At 37.1% G+C, this 22,163-nt stretch overlaps 1 protein-coding gene across 4 annotated transcripts in view; it reads left to right on the forward strand.

Annotated features, from left to right (window-relative positions):
* LOC149575745 (uncharacterized) overlaps window positions 1–22,163 on the forward strand; it is a 241,306-nt gene that overhangs the window by 34,321 nt on the left and 184,822 nt on the right. Inside the window, exon 2 of one of the 4 annotated variants that reach the window (XM_089815535.1) lies at window positions 5,407–5,500. The exons of the other annotated variants lie outside the window; for them this stretch is intronic. The gene's annotated coding sequence lies outside the window, so the exon portion shown is untranslated. The remainder of the gene's footprint in view (window positions 1–5,406; window positions 5,501–22,163) is intronic. 4 annotated transcript variants of the gene reach the window in all.

Raw genomic sequence — 22,163 nt, forward strand, 5'->3', positions numbered from 1 at the left:
TTCTTTATTGTGGATTCAGGTTGCAGATTTATGGTTTCAGTGTTGCAGATTGATTCTTTCAGCTGGGACGTGATCCTTGCAGTCTTAGGGCCGCCATTTGCATCAAGTACACCCCACGTGGAATATAGGGAATGCTTGTATTCAGCCTCAGATGTATCCTTGATTCATGTTCATTATTCACCATCCAGTTTGACATCATTGTTGGATGTAAGCTCCTTGGAACTGCATTGGATTTATTATTTGGCTTTATAAATCAGAAATCTGCCTAGTACGATTTATAGCAATTCTGATTTGGCTCTATGCTCTTATTTATTTTCAGTCTCCTTTCATGTTTATTGTTCATTATTCATTACTATTGTGAAAACTATCAAAAAACACAAAACAAAAACAAAACCTTCTGTAACTTCTGTCTATTCTCAAAGACCATCAAAGCAATCACAGGAAAATATAGTTTATTAATTTAAAAACTACAGCAGATCAGCAAAGGCGTCCATTAGGGATCTTTCACATCAATAGTCAGGATGCTTACTAGTCACACAGGAAATTTTATCTTTAGTACATCATTTATTAAATTAAAAGTGCCAAGATAAAGTTACTTTATGTTTATTAAGTCATTCACTTTATAAGGTGACTTAAGTGACTACAGGATGAAATTGTTGTTTTATTCCACCTCTTATTCCAATGTCTTCCCCTCACTTCGAGGTTATAAATAAGAGAGCTTTCCTTGGGATTTACACACCATGAATATATGAAATCAATATATTGACACGTTCTGGTTGCTTTAATGTGACTGGGCTGAAAAACTCTAAGGATGAAATCCCTCGAGTTTAGTTTTTCGAGGAAGATTGAACGTCATCCCAATCTTTTGTCTTTGAAGTTAATGCACCATACAGGTAGGAATCGGCAAGTTGAATAGGAATCACAACTGGGTTAGTTGGAGGTATGTGCAATCGAAATACCTAGCTCTATATGTTTGAATACATTTTTTGATCTCCATTTTGGAAGACTGTTATCCTGGCTGCAAGGTAGAATGTTCAGTGAAGGGAGTGAATGAGTCTTTTTCTCATACTTTCGGAAGTACCATCATAGCAACTGAAAGAGGTTAAAGATAGGAGGAAATATGACATTCAGGTCTCTCACTAAGTTGTGAACGACTGTTCCTCACCGGCTTGTTGTTACACTATCCGCAACGTGAAGTGCCAGTAGGAAAGTCATCACATCTGGTCAGTGATTGGACTCACTTTGGAAACTGCGGGTTGTTCCAGGGATCACGGGAAGAAGTTTCACTAGTGAACAAAGCGTTGAACGCCACATCAAGTAAGAGGATTACGACAGCTAGTCTCCATCCAGTGACAGGGTCTCATGGAAAGAGCAGGTTGGATATGTCTTGACGTGTCTATCCTCCATGGGTTAGCTGACTTCCCATTCTTTAGTCAAGGCTGTAGACGTGAGCAACATAAGATAATTAGAGGAAGTTGGCATTGGTTACATGGTATTTGGATGTAGACAAACGCCCCTCAATCTATATTAAATGAGTACTAGTCTGTCATTGTTTGCCTCTGCACACTGATAACATTGTTATTTGTATTCTGATTACAATTGGATATTCATTGATTTAATATTATAGATTGTTATGAACATTGAATGTTAGGTTCAGTTTGAACCTTCTTGATGGAATTTGGAAATGTTATTGGTTAAACTCATCAGCTCCTAGTATATGAATTAATAAATAGTGGTTTAGGTTGTTCAGAAGTATTGTACTGGAGAAAATAGAGGTTGTTTGATAACTATTTGACAAATCACCTAGTTACAGATCAGAACTCTCTAATTAGAATTAGCCAGGTTGTTCAGAAAGTATTGTACTGGAGAAAATAGAGGTTGTTTGATAACTGTTTGACAAATTACTTAGTTACAGATCAAAACTCTCTTATTAGAATTAGCCAAGAATATTATAGTAGTATGAGAGCCACCAGACCTGTCATCTTGTGGGAAATAAGCAAAATTTGCAGACCTATTCTTTATCCAAAAATGATAGCCGGGAATGAGTAAAAGACAACACAAATTCAGTCATCTACAGCCGGAGCAAACAGGTTCTTTAGATCACATTGAGATTGAAGATAGTTTTACAGTGGATGAGGAAGTAGTATTTGGAATAGGTGAAAAAATTGATATTACTCCACAGGTTGATGATGAGGAAGTAGTATTTGGAACAAGTGAACAAATTGATATTACTCCACAAGTTGATCTTACAGGACAGGCTGAACCGGAAAACAACATTCAAATGGCACATCTTGAAACTGAACAGGACAGGGAAGTTCGGGAAACGTTGCAGGCTATCAGAGATGGACAGGACAACATTGCTAATGCTCTTCAACAACTAGCAGGTACTATGCAATAGTTGGTCTTGACCCATAGAAGAGCACCGAGCCATTACAATGGAGGCGGTAGTGTAGCTGGATCTCCTCGAGCTGTTAGAGCTCCCACATGTACTATTGACAGGCCCTTAATGCTAGTTTTTAATGTAGAAGAAGAAGCAGTACCACCAACAGTACCAAATTTACTACCGGACAATGTTATGGCAATGTTTGATAAATGGGATTTGTTTCTGGACCCAATTAAACAAAATCTGACCTTTGTCCAATACCTAAATCAGAAAAGGGAGGCTGATAGACAACAGTAGGACTGGAGACCGAGTGCACCTAATAGGGACCTAAAACATGCTCTGAACAAGTTAACCCTCCCCACCTTTGATGGCAGCAGTCAGACATTAGCTAGAGCTTGGATTCACAAGCTTGATACCTATTTGACACTTAAGCCCATGGCAGAAGTGGAAGCCATTAGATTTGGAACAATGCACCTTGAGGGAGCAGCGTATGATTGGTGGCATCACAGATTAGTCACCCAGGATCATGGCCTCTTAACTTCATACGAGTTTTTTAGTTCCAAGCTGATTACTCGCTTTGACAAGAAAGATGTTGAAGTCTATTACAGGGATTTGGCTCAATTACGACAGAGTGGGTCTTTGGATAAGTTCATTGATGAGTTTCAGTGTATATCAATGATGGTGCCAGATATGTCAGAGCAGCGCAAGGTGATGTTATTCACAGAGGGATTACAGAACAGGTTTAGGGGTTTGGTTAAGGTACTTAAACCGAACACCCTGGATGATGTCATTAAGATTGCTCATGATTTGGATTCACCTTCATCACTATTGCAGCCTTCGAAGAAACCCTATAGAGGGTCTACATCGACCCAAGAAAACCAAAACCGGAAAAAATCAAATCCTCCCAGATTATATTTTGAGGCACGTAATGAACTCAAGAGGAAGAAATTGTGCTTCACTTGCAGGGAACCTTGGATCCCCAATCATAGATGCCTTGGTAAAGGCAGGATTCACTATGTTGAAGTTCTTTTTGAGGACGAAGGAGAGCAATAGGAGGGTGATGATGTTGAGGACAGCGAGGAGGAAGAAGTTGAAGAGTAACCCCTTAAAGATTAAAAAAAAAGAAGACCGCTACGGAACAACCTCCGGTTATAGGCACTCTTTCTAGTGAGTCGGCATGTCATCCTTTTAGAGTGAAGGGTGTGGTTAAGGGTTAGTGCATTGTTTGTCTTTTGCATACAGGAGCATTCCATAATTTCATTAGCACACAGATGGTATCTAAGAGAGGATTGTAGATAGTTGACACACCCTTCGTTCAAAGTGAAGGCAGCCGTTGGTGAGGTTTTGAGTTGCACAGAGAAAGTACCTAGTCTTTAGATACAGTTTGATTATTATCTTTTAGAGACTGACTTCTATGTTGTTGATTTGGATGGGTTGGATGCCATTCTGGGTAGGCCGTGGTTAAGGACTCTCTGCAAGTACACATTTGATCACAAGACCATGCAGCTGGAATTCTCACAGGGTGATCGGTTAGCAGTCCTAAAAGCCATACCAGATAGTGGACCTAGGTTAATAACAGCTCACAGGATGGAAGCCTTTTTGAGGCACGATGATATAGAATGGGCGACACAGTGCTTCATTTCTTCCAAGGAGACATAGGCTATAGGACAACAATACCATTGTGACATTTAGATGGTCTTAGACAAGCACAGGAGGGTATTTGAGGATTTGCCCTCAGGTATTCCACAGATAGAGGGTTTGAGCATATCATTGAGCTAGAGGAGGGTGCCAAATCTATCATTACCACTCCTTATCGTCACCCCAGGCATTACAAGGAAGAGATAAAGAAGACGATTAAGGAACTTCTAGATATGGGTCATATCAGACCTAGTTCCAGCCCCTTTGCCTCTTCTTTGGTGTTGGTTAAGAAGGACGACACCCTTAGGATGTGTATAGATTACCGTGCCCTTAATAAGAGAACCATTAAAAACAGGTATTCGATTCTTCGCATTGATGAGTTACCGGATGAGCTCCATGGAGTTGTTTATTTCTCCAAGATAAATCTTCGATTAGGATACCATTAGATACGAGTCCGAGAGGAGGATGTGCATAAGACAACTTTCAGATGCCACTACGGACACTACGAGTTTTTAGTGATGCCATTGGGCTCACTAACGCGCCAGCCACCTTTCAGTCATGCATAAACCATATCTTCAAAAAGCAGTTGCAGAAGAGTGTGTTGGTTTTCTTTGATGACATATTAATCTTTAGCAGGACTTGGGAAGAACATTTGCAACACTTAGATGAGATCCTCAACCTCATAGAAGAACACTCTTTATTTGCAAAAGAGTTTAAGTGCGAATTTGGGTTAACTGAGATTCTCTATTTGGGTCACGTGATTGGTGCCAAGGGAGTTAAGGTACATCAGGAGAAGATACAGGCAATCTTGGATTGGCCACCACCTAGAGATGTATCTGAGTTGCGGGGTTTCCTTGGTCTTTGTTCCTATTATAAGCGATTTGCCAAAGGTTTTTCCTAGGTAGCAGCACCCCTTATCGATCTGACACGGAAAGGGGCATTTAGGTGGACAGAGCATTTAGAGGTAGCCTTTGATAGACTGAAATAGGTGATGAGTACATGTCTAGTTCTAACACTTCCTGATTTTTCTAGTGTTACATCCCAATTTTTGCCCTAAAATCTTTTAAGCTAAATATAGCCATTGAACCAAAATAATTTTTTCATGTTCAAGTGAAGTTAGCCGTTGTTTCATCATGGTAGTTATAGTCGTTGCTTTATGTATTCATGTTCATGAGAAATTGAAGCAGTTATCTTAAGACGTTGCATTAATCTAAATTATCATATGAATTTAAGTCAGTTAAATTTAGCCGTTGTGTTCATGTGAAATGAAGATAGTTTTTAGCCGTTGTTCAATTAGTTAGTATTTATGATGAAATTCCTAACGATATTATCTAACAAATTATGAATCATGAAATGATGTTTTGGCGAGAATGATTGTTTTGCAGGTTGCAGGATAAAGACCGGAGAAAGATGGGAAGCATTACGAAACAAGGTCATCGGAATGGAATGGTCATAAGATCCAGTCATCAGAAATGACAGGTTTGACCTAAAAATCGCCATGGCAAGTTATTTGAATTTGAGAACCAATTTCTTAGTGGAATCCACATGAGCTAAAAATTAAAGTTAAAATTAAATAATAAAAAATATAAGCAAAATTCTTACCTTAATTTAATTTATCAAATAATAATAATATCACCTTACATTATTTTATATTCTTAATTAAAATCATAAATATATAAACACAAGATGGCACTTTTACATTAGAAATTATAGTTCAATAATGCCACCTTGTGTATACATACTTATAACCTTAATAAAGATAACAAAATAATATAAAATGATATTATTAACTGACCAATTCATCTTTCCACCTCTTTTCAATTCTTCCTTTCTTTTCCAATCTTGAAGTCGAAATGAGTCTTGTAACGGTAGGAAGCCGTAAGGTCAAGTGCGAATTTATAAATGAGCTAGCCTTGTCGTCTTTCAGGCATCTTGAGATATCCATCTCAAACTCGTTTGCAAATACGTTTATCACCCTGCAAAATCCGTCGACCATTTTGCAATTACGTTTATCCCCTGCAACATCATCCTGTCTTGCCACAATATTATACCCTTTGAGCTCCCACGAAATTATTCTTGCACATCTCTGATCATTGGTTCCAGCAGATATTTGAAGAGGCCACCAAGCAAGATACAGTAACCTGTCTGTATAGCCAAAGCCAAGTAAGGATGTGTTAAATTGTTTTTATCTTCCAACTTTCACTCACGTTTTGTCTTTTCTGAGTCGGGTTGATTCAAAACATAAGAGTTGCGTGCACAGTATTGAGTCTTGCTGTTTACCATACGCCCAGATTATTTGAGAATGCCAAAAGAACTTGTTTACATGGTTGCTAATGAAGTAGTCGGTGTTTATAGTAAAAGCCGACTATGGAAGTAATGAAGCTTTATGTTCTCATCTTATTCATTGTCTATTATTACTGATTGCCATCACTTAATTCAAAAATACTTTTGAATATAGACTATGCCATTATCAAACCACGTAAGTCTTAATCTGTAGATTTTGTTTTGAAGTGTTATGTTCTCCAACAAACAAATAGTATTAATGATCAATTCTGAATACCAAGGGATGTAAAGTCATAATCTCTTAAATAGGTATAAGATGTAACGGTTTAGGCACCGAGGAGACACTGATCTGAAGATCTGTTGATGGTGTGAGGTGTAGATGAGTCTGATAAAAGAAAAACAAGAATGATATCAGTAATTGATAATACACAAAATACTCTAATGCAAATAGCTCATGTGATTCCACTTTGATAATTAGTTGTCAAGTTGAGTGGTGGAGATCGGGTTATAAAAACCCACCTTTGAAATCCCTGGCCAGGGCGATAAAAGGTGGATTTGCCACAACAAAATGATCGCGTTGTTGTCCTGATGCTTCAGTTAGTCAACCGAATAGCTGTTGGGGCCTCAACCCACCTGAGTACTCCGATGACTGGATCAATGAACGTCCCAAGCCTGACCTTAGGGTAGGGAGGGCCGTTCTATTAATTTAGAACTTGTGGGGATAAGTAAAAAGGTCCGTGGTTGGGAGGTTAAGCCTACGATAATGCTTCTCCTCTGACCAAAGTCAGAGCTTGGTCAATTAATTGGAAAATTCTCTCAAGTAAATCAGTACGTATCTTTGTTTTTAAGTTAGTTTTCTTTATTTTTTTTCAACTAAAAGATTTTTTCTTGGAAATAGATGTATCATAGAAATATAATTTAGTTCTTTTAGCATGTTAGATGCAATTTCTCATTTCAACAATTCAGATTAGAGTTAAATTTCAGCATTTAGATTCAATTTCAGTATTAGATTAGATTTATTCTTTGAATCTAGATTAGATTTAAATTCAGTAAATAGAATAGACTTAGTTTCAGTATAACTTCAGTATTTAGTCTAAATTGATCTCAACAGTTAGTTTAGAATTTTAGATTCAGCTGATTATGTAATTGAATAATGTAAACTCAAAATCGGATTAGATAAATGAAAAAAATAGTTGTAGAAAATCCAGCTATTACATCTAGACCCTTTGTTTTGGAGTGTGATGCATCGGGAAGCAGAATTGGGGTAGTTTTGATGTAGGATCGTCATCCCATAGCTTTTGAAAGCAGGAAACTTAAGGGCAGCGAATTACTATATTCTACTTATGATACGGAGATGCTGGCCATAATGCATGCCTTGGCCAAGTTTAGACAATACTTGGTGGGAAGTAAATTTACAGTGAAGACTGATCATAACACGTTACTTCCTGGAATAGGAGTTGAACGAAAGACAATAGAAATGGATCAGTAAGGTCCAAGCATACGATTTTGACATTGAGTATGTCAAAGGAAAAAATAATATAGTTGCTGATGCACTATCCCGAAGACCCCTAGTGCTAGAGTGTTGCACTATATCCGAGATTTCAGCAGATTGGAGGTCTTAGTTGTTAGTGGAGTATTCCAAAACTACTCACGCATGTCAGATTATGGATGGTATACTTCAGGATGACTGGTACAAGGTAATGAATGATGTTATATATTACAAGAATAGGATCTACCTAGTACCCGAATCTAAACTAAAAGGGGATATTATGCACACTTCACATGATGCACCTTCAGCAGGGCACCCAGGGTTTTTTAAAACCTACAGGCAGATTAGGGAGAGATTCTCTTGGAAAGGGCTAAAGGACGATGTATTGCAGCATGCTAGGGAGTGCCAGACTTGTCAGTAGAACAAGTCAAAATAGGGCTTTCTTGCAGGGTTACTTTAGCCTCTCCCTATTCCAGCTCAGAGGTGGGAGAGTATCTCTATGGATTTTATCACAGGGTTATCTAGGGTCATGGGCAGAGATCGCATTTTTGTGGTGGTGGACAAATTGACTAAACTTGTGCACTTCTTTGCTATTGCTGCGGATTGGTTAGCCTCTTAGGTGGCTGAGTTGTTCTTTCGAGAGGTTTTTCGTCTCCATAGATTACCTAGGACTATTGTGAGTGACAGGGACAATAGGTTTCTCAGCACCTTTTGGCAAGAGATTTTTAGATTGATAGGGACAAAGTTAACTTCCAGCACTAGCTATCACCTGCAGATGGATGGTCAAACAGAAATAGTGAATAAATGGGTGGAAGGGTATTTGAGAAATTACATTGCAAGTCAGCAGAGAGCATGGGTTAAGTGGCTGTATTTGGGGGAGTATTGCTATAACTCCACATATCATATGTCTATTCGGATGACTTCTTTCCGTGCTCTTTATGGTTACGAGCCCCTATCTTTCATTGATTTAGCTTTGCCGGACAGTAGGGCGCCCTTGGCCAAAGATTGGATATTGGATCAACAATATCCTTAGAGCTCTTAGGGATAACATTCAACAGGCACAAAACCAACAGAAGTTATATGCTGATTGTCATCGTTCAGAGCGGAGTTTCGAATTGGGTGATAGGGTTTTCTTTCGTCTACAACCATATAGACATAGTTCCTTGAAGAAAAGTGGATCAAAAAAACTTAAGCCCAGATTTTATGGACCTTATTGTATCACCAGGAGAGTGGGAGAGGTCGCTTACAAGTTGGATTTGCCGGGCAACAGTTGAATCCACAACATATTTCATGTCTCATGCCTTAAGAAGGCCATTGGCTAGCAGATTGTTCCTTCAGATGGTTTGCCCCCACTTGATGAGGAGGGTAAGCTTGTTTTGGTGCCGGCTGAGGTGATTGAGACCAGGGAAAGGAAGCTGCGAAACAGGATTGCCAGAGAATATTTACTTCATTGGAAGGACTTACCATATGAGGATGCTACTTGGGAAGGTGAGTCTATTTTGCAGCACCTAACTTTGAGATTGCTTGAGGGCAAGCAATCTCGGGAAGGGAGGACTGTCATGTCCCCTTCTCCGTACTAGTATTATGGCGCCGGGTTAATCTATCTCCACATCTGGATAGATTAACGACATCAATAGTTAGGATGCCTACACAAGAAATTTTATCTTTAGTACATCATTTATTAAATTAAAAGTGCCAGGATAAAGTTACTTTATATTTATTAAGTCATTCACTTTATAAAGTGACTTAAGTGACTACAGGACAAAATTGTTGTTTTATCCCACATCTCTTATTCCAACGTCTTCCCCTCACTTCGAGGTTATAAATAAGAGAGCTTGCCGTAGGATTTACACACCATGAATATATGAAATCAATATATTGACACGTTCTGGTTTCTTTAATGTGACTGGTCTGAAAAACTCCGAGGACGAAATCCCTCGAGTTTAGTTTTCCGAGAAAGATTGGGCGTCACCCCAATCTTTTGTCTTTGAAGTTAATGCACCATACAGGCAGGAATCGACAAGTTGAATAGGAATCACAGCTGGGTTAGTTGGAGGTATGTGCAGTCGAAATACCTGGCTCTATATGTTTGAATACATTTTTTGATCTCCATTTTGGAAGACTGTTATCTTGGCTGCAAGGTAGAATGTTCAGTGAAGGGAGTGAATGAGTCTTTTTTTCTCATATTTTCGGAAGTACCATCATAGCAACTAAAAGACATTATGGACAGGAGGAAATACGACATTCAGGTCACTCACTAAGTTGTGAACGACTGTTCCTCACCAGCTTGTTGTTACACTATCGGCAATGTGAAGTGCCAGTAGGAAAGTCATCACGTGTGGTTAGTGATTGGACTCACTTTGGAAACCGCAGGTTGTTCCAGGGAGCACGGGAAGAAGTTTCACCAATGAACAAAGCGTTGGAACTCCACATCCGGCAAGAGGATCACGGCAGCTAGTCTCCATCCAGTGACAGGGTCTCATGGCAAGAGCAGGTTGGATATGTCTTGATGTGTCTATCCTCTACGGGTTAGCTGACTCCCCACTCTTCAGTCAAGGTGGCAGACATGAGCAGCATAAGATAATCAAAGGAAGTCGGCATTGGTTACATGGTATTTGGATGCAGACAAACGTCCCTCAATCAATATTAAATGAGTACGGGTCTGTTATTCTTTGCCTTTGCACACTAATGACATTGTTATTTGTATTCTGATTACAGTTGGATATTTCATTGATTTAATATTATAGACTGTTATGAACATAGAATATTAAGTTCAGTCTGAACCTTCTTGATGGAATTTGGAAATGTTATTGGTTAAACTCATCAGCTCCTAGTATATGAATTAATAAATAGTGGTTTAGGTTGTTCAGAGAGTATTGTATTGGAGAAAATAGAGGTTGTTTGATAATTGTTTGACAAAATACCCAGTTACAGATCAGAACTCTCTGATTAGAATTAGCCAAGAATATTACAAAAATCCAAATAATGAAAATTGAATATAGGTATATTCAATTAATATTCGCAGATAGATGGTGCTCTGATTTGCCAGATCCAAGCGAAGTGTTACAGGTGACGGAATAGGGTGATGGTTGAATCCCACCGAAACTGGACAAACCAAATAGGGAAGGTCTTTCACTTCTGAAATGGCGAACAACAAAGAACTCTAACAGGAATTCGCAGTACATAGAAAATAATCCAAAAATGCATACCTACAACTACCTACAAGCCGTGCTTAAATACCCGTCGGAGAAAATCTTTCTGAGGGTGTACAAAGATAGCCCATGGCAACACTTACCAATGGAAACTAAATTAAAAATAGTTCCGAGATATATTAAATTGATCGGAACCACAAATACAAATATTAACTTGGGCCCCATATAAATTAATTAAAGTAACTAATTAAAGCTCCTTTTATTATATTATTTAAATTCTGGAACTAGTTAATTAATTAATTAAATTAAATTATTACATTAAAATTGGGGACATTACAGACATTATTGCCAACACATGCCAGAGGGGATGGACAACAAACTCCCCCTTTGGCATTGATGTCAAACCAAAAGATGAACAAAATAAAGCCATAGCTAAACTGAAAAATATATCTGTACATACCTGTACTTTAATATCACTGTAATCCAAAAACTGATCAAGGATCAGTACTGTACCAGCTGAAACAAAAATAACCACTGTTACCTGTTACCAGAATACTGCCATATTTCATATGTATGCGTAAAAATGAATTCCACTGTCGCCTGTCACTAACCCTGTACCATACATACTTTCTATGAATCAAAACAACTGGTAGACTTATCATCAACGAATACACTGAGATCACAAATGATAATGTTACAGACTAATGCACTGAAATGTCGTAAGTCACAAATGCACTGATCCACAATGTGTTGAAGATTGGTAGCTGCAGGACCTATCTTCTTCATCTGCAATTATTTCTTTCTTACCTGTGATGGCATGGGCTATTGAGGAGACACAATTGGGAGAAAATTTGGGTTTCCCTTCTAAGTAGACCACCCAAAGTTGGATGCAGAAAACATTCCTGCCACATGTGGGCCAAGAGGTGTTATATCATGTCCTTGAGCTTAGTTTTAGCGAATAATTTTTTTAAAAACTTCTGGACTTTTAAATGCATGAAATTAGATAAACATAAAGAGAGCAACCATAAAAAGCACAAACACCAAATTTCTTGTGGAAAACCATGACATACAATAGCATTCATTAACAAAGGGCACCAATCCAGATTACATGAGTGAGCAACACCTCCGAATAGCTTTGGCACTAACCTTAGTTAGAGAGCACCAACCCTTCTTGAAGCACCAAGACCAATCAGCTGAAGCACCAACTCAAATGCAAAATGCAATATAATTTTTCAGAACACACACAACACTTCCTCAACTCTATAACTCTGCAACTTAGTCACATATGTACTTCATACATTGAGGAACGACTGTTGCAATTAAAGGTACAAAATCCACAATCTCCAGCTCATAATCGCTTATCTCTAAGATGATTTCAGACATGCCGTGTTCTTCTAGCGTTGAGAATCCTTCGCTCATAACATCAAAAGGTTACATACACCAGATCGCTTTACCACAGAAATGCGATTCATCCTTTCATAATTTTTGCACAGTGGCATTACGCTTCACAGCTCTAGCTCTTGGCATATGTGCTGCTTGATTCCCATCATGTACAGCTCCTCTTTACTGCTCAACTTGCTTAATGTTATTCTTATAACTTAAGACACACTCTACACTAGTGTTACACAACCCTATCATCTTGCAATAAGTTTTGTGTAACACTTCCCACACCTTAGCTGCCACATGGCAACTTTCAATGATGTCATGAATTCATTTTTCATTTGAATCTCAAATAAAACAGTCACTGTAATGCTCTTTTACCGACCAGTCCATCAAAGGATAATCAACACAGCCTGCATTACTAGTCTCAACACATAACCATATGTTCAGCTTAAAATAGCATCCATAATATTTATAATGACAAAAGACTCCAATAAAAAATTTACAGCTGGAGAATTTATTCTTACTGCCCTGAAACGGTTCATTCATTCATACTATCCAGAAACACCCGAAGTAATTAATGCTGCAGGTCTGAATAACCACAGCCCAGTATAGCTGCAAGGTGCGGCAAATTTTAAATATTAGCCACCAACATTTATTCCACCACTATGGACACTCGGCTATTAATGTTTCAATATAATCCTTGTCTGTATCAATGTCGCGTGCTTCAGATTAATGCCAATGTGTCACTTTACAATATATTAGTGCAATGGAAGTATACAACCACCTTAGACACATGCTGGTTGAACAAAATCTTACTTGCCCACTTATATATATATATATATATATATATATATATATATATATATATATATATATATATATATATATATATAAGGCTGCATCTGCATTAGCAGCTGATTTCTGTCATGTGATCTCTTATATCACTCTAGCATCACATGTTCTGAGCTTCATTTAGTTTTTAGTTCCTTCAGTGGTAAAAAGCTGAAAAAAAGTAATTTCTTGCATGGAAATGAGGAATTTTGTAATGTGACATTAATAACTGTTACAACACTACAAGCTCTGATGTTGTCACAATGTGCTCTCAATGTCAACAGGCTTTCTTTCATAGGCTGCCTTGAGCTCTTGCAAGATCTGGCTTTCTATTTGATGCTGGATTCTTGTTTAAATAAATTAGTCTTTGCAAAACTCACTCTGAAAATCTTAAGTATTTGAGGAATTCCTTTTTTGTTAGAGCTCAATTTTGAAGATGAATTTCATGCAAATTTACAAAAAAGCTTAGTTACCGATTCAGATGCGGATCTGGAACCGGATGCGGGAAGTAGGTGTGGGATGCACGATTTTTTTTTTTTAAGGGGGGGGGGGGATGTGGATGTGCGCGTGTATATATATATGTATATTTTCAAATATATACAGATATACAATTATACAATGTATATGCAAAGAAATGAAAGAAATATACAAAATTAAAACATTTGATAGCTTGTAACTTCACCAATACATATTTAAATGCTCAATAAGATTATAGAATATAAACCATATGAATGATATGATCATATACGTCTTTGTTCATGATTCTAGTGCAAATCAACAAATCATCAAAACTACAAAATAAATATTTAGTTCATCATTCAATGTGATGCAGGAGCATCCTGGGGTAGTTGGCAATCCTGTTTGTTGGAGAGGTTTTGAACTTGGAGTTGGGGAAATCGGTTGAAGGGTGTTGATGCTCAATCACTTAGTGGTAGTTCTTGGTTGGAAGATGTGACTTCACCAATGAACTCTGTGACTGAATGGGACTTGGTTATGCTGGAGGTGCTCGATTGGTGTTTTGCTTGATGAAACTTGTGCTCGGTTGGTGTTCTGCTTAGTGGAACTTGTGCTTGATGAACATGGAGCTCGGTGGATGACTGTCCTTGGTATGCTTGGTGATACTTGGCGTGCTCAATTGTTGTTGCTACTAATGCTCGATGGCTTGGTTCACAAACCACTTGTTCTTGATTGTTTGGCTAGCTGACTGGTGCATTTAATTTGCGTTGTATTTGATTGTGATGTGGATCGATCGTGGGTTGCGTGAGGACCTATTCTTGGTCTTTGTTCTTTCTCCTATGTGTATTTAATGATTGTTGCAAGCCGACTTAAGGCGTTTTGTGTTCTAGAGAGTTCTATTTGCAACAAGCCGACTTGTGGTCATGCAAGTATAAAAGAAGGGTTTTGGGTAGTGTTGTAGGCATGTAGTTAATGAGTGGAGTCAGCTAGGGCAGGAATAGTTAAGAGGGGCGAAGTTTAAGCAAACCTAGTAGCTAAGTGTGGGCTTGGACAACAAGAATGTTGCTTGGTGGCTTGTGAGCACAAGTTCAGATCTTTCTTAGGATTTCTACTAGATTGTTGTGGTGTTACAGACTTGGGATAGCTAGGGTTTGTTTGGATCTGGTGAGATCTTTTAGAATTGTTTCTGTAATTGCTTTGTATTTGGCCATAACTGGAAAGGCCTTACATCCCAACACATTGCATGTAATCAATTGTTGATGAATAAAGAAGTTGATTTCCTGTCAAATATTGTGTTGCATTGTGCTTCCACTGAAATTGTTAGCAGCTTGGATGGATAGTTTGTTTTTAGACTGTCCAACCTAGTGGGTTCTGCGTCACAATGTTTATCAATCTGAATCCGTATCATATGGATTTTCAAAAAAATCATCACCATCTCCGTCTCCTTCTCCAACTACTGCAAGTTCAAGATCATTTGAACTAAAAATGGTTCCGCTTGTGACAGATACACCATTTGTTATGATGTCAGAATCATCATGTGTGATTGTGGTAAGATCTTTAATCGTTGCATCCAAGTTTGCGCACTCAGATTCTACATCCTAAAGCTTGGCTGCCCCTTGTAGGGATCCTCCTTACGTGACAAAAGACGAAAGTTGGTATGAATGAAAACCAAGTCTTCATATTTTTTAGAGCCCAATTGGTTACGCTTTACTGAGTGGATAAAGGAGTATGTACTCCAATTCCTCTCAGCGGCAGAAGAACTTGCAACCTAGACAATGTTCACAATTACAAAATTAATTATTAAGCTAAAACATAAAAATGAAAACCAATTTAAAGAATTGTAGAGTACATGTGGTAAAAAAAAGTTAAAACAAAATAAAACTTACTTGGGAGAGGATTTTGATTGAGAGTGGTTGTAGATGCTTGAATGGTTTTGACCATAGAGGTACCGCCATGTGATAGCTACCATGTCACATTGGTCCTTTATTGTAAGAGGACTAAGTTTTACCTTCTCAACCATTGTGTCCATGCCATCATATAGATCCCCCAAACAAGGCTGATCTGGATCAGCAAAGTGGAGCATAGTCATGATAGGGTCTGTGAAATCTAATACAAATTGCACAAGATCTCACCAATTGTCATCCAAGAGCAATGCCTTGACCTTTTGTGCCCTCTTTGAATTTGAAGCCTTGCATATACCCCATTAGCTTGAAATAACCATTTAGCTTTATGCCTCTTGCACCTTGACAAGTCGTCTCACAACAATAGTATGAGATGCAAACCGGTCTCAGCCACCTAATTTAATCATAAGAATATGTCAATAAATATTGAACATGACATAAAATATATTCAAATAATTTTATTTAAATAAAAAAAAGAAATTTAGTATTTTACTAATTACAAATTTACAATTTGAATTTACCTTTAGCAACTCCAAATTAGAGAATGATCTGAATATGGATTGTGACGTGGTGGTTCGTCACAAACATTTATACCTTTTCTCCCTCTTGGTATATTTGTTTCACCCAATCTATTTGGGTGCCAATTTGTTGCATGACCAAGTTTAGGGAGTGTATGGTGCATGATGTCCAAAATACAGTCATACTAGCCCTCAAAAAAAACACCTGCACCCTGGCAATTTTTTGAATTATCTATAGTCACTTGAGCTACATTCTCACTATCCACCATCACTATGACCTCAATGAGAATTTTGGAAATAAATTGTGAATCTTTCACTTCCCCTTCACAATCAACTGCCTTCAAGAACATTGCCCCTTTGGGTGACATTGCAATCACATTAATCAATGACCAATTGCTCGTATCTTTCCATCCATCTGAAACAATAGAAATACCTGAACTTCTCCATGAATTTCTAATTGGTGAAGAGTTCTATCTACCCAAACCCTCTCTTTTTTCAATAAAGTAGTACACACCTTTTCATATCCGGGACTTGTGTAATCACCCGATGCTTTATTTATGGTTGCCACCATTTCCTTCCAATATGGTGATCTCACCAAATTGAAAGGAAGACTGTTGGCATACAGACATAGTGCAATGGCTTGATCAACAAGCTCTCTTGCCTCCATTTTAAATGTAGTGTCCAATGTATATAATTTGTGGGCACTAGGTTCTACTTCTTCCTCATCCACTTCCGGTATAGGTACTTGCAAGAATGGCTGTTTGGGGGATACAATTGGCTCTTTGGGTAATTGCATTGTTTTCTTTGAGGATGGATGTTGATAAAAACTTTGTTTTGACCTTTTTACCAATTTATCAGCAACTTCTTGTTCTTTTACAAATGAAGCTATTTATGCATTAGACAACCCCTTCCTATCTATGCCTTTGCACATTGAAAATCCATTACCAACAAGGCCCATAAAATGAAGTTTTACTCGAGAATAAGAGTCATTGAATGACTTGCCTTTGTTACTTTGATGATAATTATACTTCCAAATCTAGGAGCCACCTCCGGAAACTCATGATATTCTTGTGGTATGTCTTTTTAAAGGAGATGATACGTTGATTTTAAAACTACCAGTTGCTTGGCTCACTGAACTTTGATCACTGGTGTTGGCCATTTATAAGATAATAAATAAATTTAAATTAAAAAAAACTATGAATATCAAGCATGTAAGTGCAAAAAAATGATAGAAAACTACTAAAATAGATAGCTAAACTTCTTTCTTTACTTTTTTTTGCAAAAGAAAAATTAAAAAAAACTAAAAATAATTCATGAAAGAACTCAAGAATGGGATTAAATGCTCAACTTAGATGCTTAAAAATCATTCGTGAAAGGTATCTCTTGCTTTGCGAATGATCCTCTTTGAAAGTAATCACCTTGCCTTCAAAATGCCAAAATGGAGAGCAAATGAGAAAAGAGAGGAGTTGCAAAAAAAATGCAATAAGTAGTGGTCGAATGACATCTTTTAGGGCCGTTTTAGGGTTTCCAAAAAAAAAAAAGGTTAAAAAACCTTTTTGCCCATGTGCGTTCTTGTGTTTTAAGTGAATCGTTTTTGCAAAAAGTGCATATTTGTGCATTTCTGCCCGCAGATGCCTGTGGAGGCTCCTAGATGCATCCGGAAGTTGGTTGGAAGCCATTCCCAACCAGTCAGACGTGGTAAGAAGCCACATAGTTGCAAGCCATTCCTGGCTAGCTTCTGGAGGCATCTGTGCCCACCTCTACTTTTGTCAGCCTCCGCTTCCGCATCCAGGGCTACAAGGTATGAATTGGTATCCAAGCATAAAAGGAATCAATGATTTTTTATGTGGTGCTATCCCAAACCCACCTAGCAGTGCCTGTTGAATATAGATTAATCTTTTTATATGGAACATATTTTATTAGGGAATCATGTTTTTATCCCAAGTGAAGTTGAAGATATGTTAAGTGCATACGTGTAATTAGTTTTGAATAGAGGTAGAGAATAGTCTTAGTAAATAAATTACTATACAATATCTAATGTGGTTGTGATCTTTGAGTTTATTTTTGGGGTAAGGATGGTCAATAAGATTAGTAGTCATAACTTGCATCTTCTTTTATATATGTTTGTATCACATTAATACGTCAGACAAATCCATTTTGTTCTTATCCTTGTATAAAGCAAGTATTATTTGACTTTACAATAAGGGTTATGGAGATCATATTTCTCTGTCATTTATAATACAATCCTCGTTTATCTATGACATTGTGCTTATTTCTATTTATGACAATTATTTATATTAATAGTGTACATTCCTTGGAGGCAATTCATGTTATAGGCAATGAATGTTACCATTTCCTATTCAAGCTTTTAATTATAAAATAATAAGCATGGATTAGTCATATGTTTATTAGTATATTTGGTGGGATATTAAAGTGGCTGACTAGCTTTGGATTATGTTTGGAGAATCCTATTTTTGTAAGACCCCAAGTTTCTAAATTCTATTCTTAAATGTAAATTCCAATAAACATTCCAGTTACAGTTATAACTCTGGTTAGAGACTTGTTCATTATTTAATTCAACTGAAGTTCATATTGTATACACATGAAGTGACAACCAATATCATGTACAATAATTTTGAATTATGAATGTAATATTTGTGTCTGAATTTATCTTCTCAACTTATATGTATATAATACTGAAATATTAATAAGATTGACTAACATGCACTTGAGTTCTCTACTTGTGGTGGAAAGATAGGAATTTCTTCTGATGCTAAATCTTCTTCTGCCACTAACGAAGGATCATTCACTTCTGGATGGGCTTAGTATTTCTCTTAGTCTTTAAGACAAACCGTGGAGGCTGCCGATTGTTCTTGAATAATTCTTCTGTCTCTTCCCTTGATTCCAATGAATAAGGGAGTAATTGGTTGGTGCAAGATATTAAGTTTGCCAACTTCTGTGTACAATCCACTGCTAGTCTGAGTAATCTATTTGCCAAGGTTTAATGATGTCACCCGATACTTCCTCACCCACATTGGTTCTGACGAAAGCCCACGTAGATCTCCGCTTTCACAATATTATAGATCTTTTTGTCTTCAAGGCTGACTAATTTTTGGCTGTGCTCGATAGGTCTCTTAGCTAAAGACAAATGAGAATGCTGCTTGATAAAGGCAATCTAAATCTTCTGTCTTCTACCCAAGGTATAAATGGATACCCACGAAACAAATGTAGATGGTTATTGAGTATTGTGAATCAATCTCTCCACCTTCAATACACTTTGGCCAGATTAATTGTCTTCGTGTGCTTCACACGCTTTTTCCACTAGGTTAGGAAGTCCCTGATGAAAGGAATTCAATTGCACCGTCTTTCTACAACTTGCCAAAATAATTCAAATCCAACTTGCCTTCCTCTGAAAACCCATCGGGGTTTAAAGATCTCCCTCCTTATGCAATTGAAATTCCCACAAGGGAACTAATTATGTAATTAATAGTTTCCTGGTTAACTATTAATTAAATAATTAATTTATTTTCAATCTTCCTAAGTAATTATTTAATATAAGTTTACTGACTTATTTAAACAAATATTAAATAATTACAATTTTTTAATTTTTTATTGTCTTTTAAAAAAAATAGACACAACTAGGGAAACATCTGGAGGGACATTACAAATCTCCCCTTCTCCAAATTTCTTGTCCACAAGCAACTATAAATTGAGATGCTGTAACTTCTGTTCGCCTTCCGAAGTAGCATCATCTATGGGCAAATTCTTCCATTGTATCAAATATTCTTTGATAGATCTACTATGTAATTGTTTTTCTCGTGTGTCCAAAATCTTTTCGGGAACCATGTCCAACTTCCCTTCATCTAATAGTGATATATCTATAGATACTATCACCTACTGGCCTAACGCCTTTTTGAGACAGGACACATGAAAGACATTGTGTATTCGAGTGCCTTTTTGTAATTGAGTTCATATGCGATTGAACCAATTTTCCAGACAATTTGATAGGGTCCATAGAAATGAGGCTTCAATTTCTTGGCCCACTGTGTTTGAGTGAAGACTGTCAATATGGCTGTAATCAAAGGTACACCAACTCACCTTCCTCAAAACTGCGGTTTATGCTTTTATTGTTTGCATAATTTTTTTGTTGATTCTGGGTAGTTTGTAGGTTTTCCTTAAGTGCTTTTAAAATATCTTGACAGTCTTGAAGCCAATCTTGTGATTTGGGCATATTACTATTGTCAAAAGCAAGATCAACAAAAGATAAAGCGTCATATCAATACAAGGCCTTGAGTGGGATCATACTGATAGACACGATATGTTGTATTATAACAATATTCCCCCAAGTGTAACCATTGAACCTAAGCTTTCTGATGCCCAACAACATAATTGCGAAGATACCCTTCAAGCCATTTGTTCACTATTTCTATTTGACCATCTGTTTGTGGATGGTAACTAGTGCTGTGATGCAACTCTGGACTTGTTAACCTGAACAATTCCTCCCAAAAAATACTGAGAAATCTACCGTTTCTATTACTGATTATATTCTTTGGTAAACCATGTAAACGAAAAGTCTCCTTGAAAAATAGTTTTGCAATCTGAACAATCGTAAGCTCTGTAGTGATAGCAAATAAACATGCAAATTTTGTTAATCTATCAACCACCACGAAAATACAATCTTTATCTTGTGCCCTAGGTAATCCAGTAATGAAATCCATTGATATACTCTACCACCTTTGTTTTGGAATGAGTAAAGACTACAATAACCCTGCCGGATATGTATGCTCTGTTTTATTTTGCTGACATGTGATGCTTTTTGTAAAGTTTCTACTAAATCCTTATCTCTTAATCAGACTTTTAATCCAGTCTTATATGCTGAGAATGATCTTCTAAGGATTCTGAATATTGATGAAGTTAGTGCTTATTATAGTGCAGATCCAATACTGAATATTTAACCTTTTATCGTGAGGGAGAATCTCATATATAAATCGCAGGATATAAAATGCTTAGAGGAGCAGACTGCTGTAACTGTGTGTCCTTTAATCTGCATTTACAACCTACTTATATATCCTTTCTAAAGGGTATGTCCCTTGAGGGACATAACCCTTCCTAACTTGGCACTAACTATATTCTTCCTAAGTTGGCGATCTGAAAGATACAAATTAGTAATGACTAACTAACTAAATTAGTAATTCTTAACACTCTATTAACCTGATAATCCTACAGAGAGATATTATATCTAGCAACACAGATATAGATGAATAAGCAAGAATTAATACTCTATATCTGTTTGTCTCTTCTTAGTATGTGGTATCATAGAACACATGATACAGACTCATATTACTAAACCTGTGAGATGACAAATCACTGCCATTAGTGATATTATACAGGATAAATTTGAAGAGTAATTTGTTCATTTATCCAAGTTATGATTTCATAGAAATTGGTATTTCCATATGACAACACGATCCTGAGTTTTAAGATCTACCAGAATACAGGATAAACCCGGAGAATACTAAGATTCTTCCTTTATTCAATTTGTGACCCATGACCATAGCAATGTCAACATCACAATATGATCTAAAACTCATCTAGACCTTACAGAAAAATCTACTATTTAGTACATTATCTAAGAGATCGTCATCTCTCATTATGCCTTTTATACAAGTGTTCATTATTTCAGAGATCATCAGCTCTTTAAATAATGATTACACATGGTGGAGTCCATAACAGTCAATAGCCTGACAAAAAAAAAAAATTTATTTTATTTAATAATCAAAAGAGTACAAATGCATTACAACTCAACCATACCAAGTCTCCTCTTGAAATGTTCTATCTTCACTCTAGATAGAGGTTTGGTGAGTATGTCTGTTGTTTGATCTGCAGTGCAAATGTATTCCAATTTTACAGAATTCTTGTCTACCATATCTCTTACATAATGGTAAGAATTTCAATATGCTTGGACCTGTCATGGAAAACTGGATTCACTGAGAGTTTGATGGAACTCTGATTATCACAATGAATAATCGTAGGATTCATGGCTTGCCTAAATAATCCTACAAGTAACTTGCTCAGCCAGATTGCTTCACGAGAGGCCATCGCTGCTGCAATGTATTTGGCTTCTGTGGA

The sequence above is a fragment of the Cupressus sempervirens genome, chromosome 2 (assembly GCF_028749045.1).
Source record: "Cupressus sempervirens isolate cs-2001-9-10 chromosome 2, ASM2874904v1, whole genome shotgun sequence".
Lineage (NCBI taxonomy): Eukaryota > Viridiplantae > Streptophyta > Pinopsida > Cupressales > Cupressaceae > Cupressus > Cupressus sempervirens.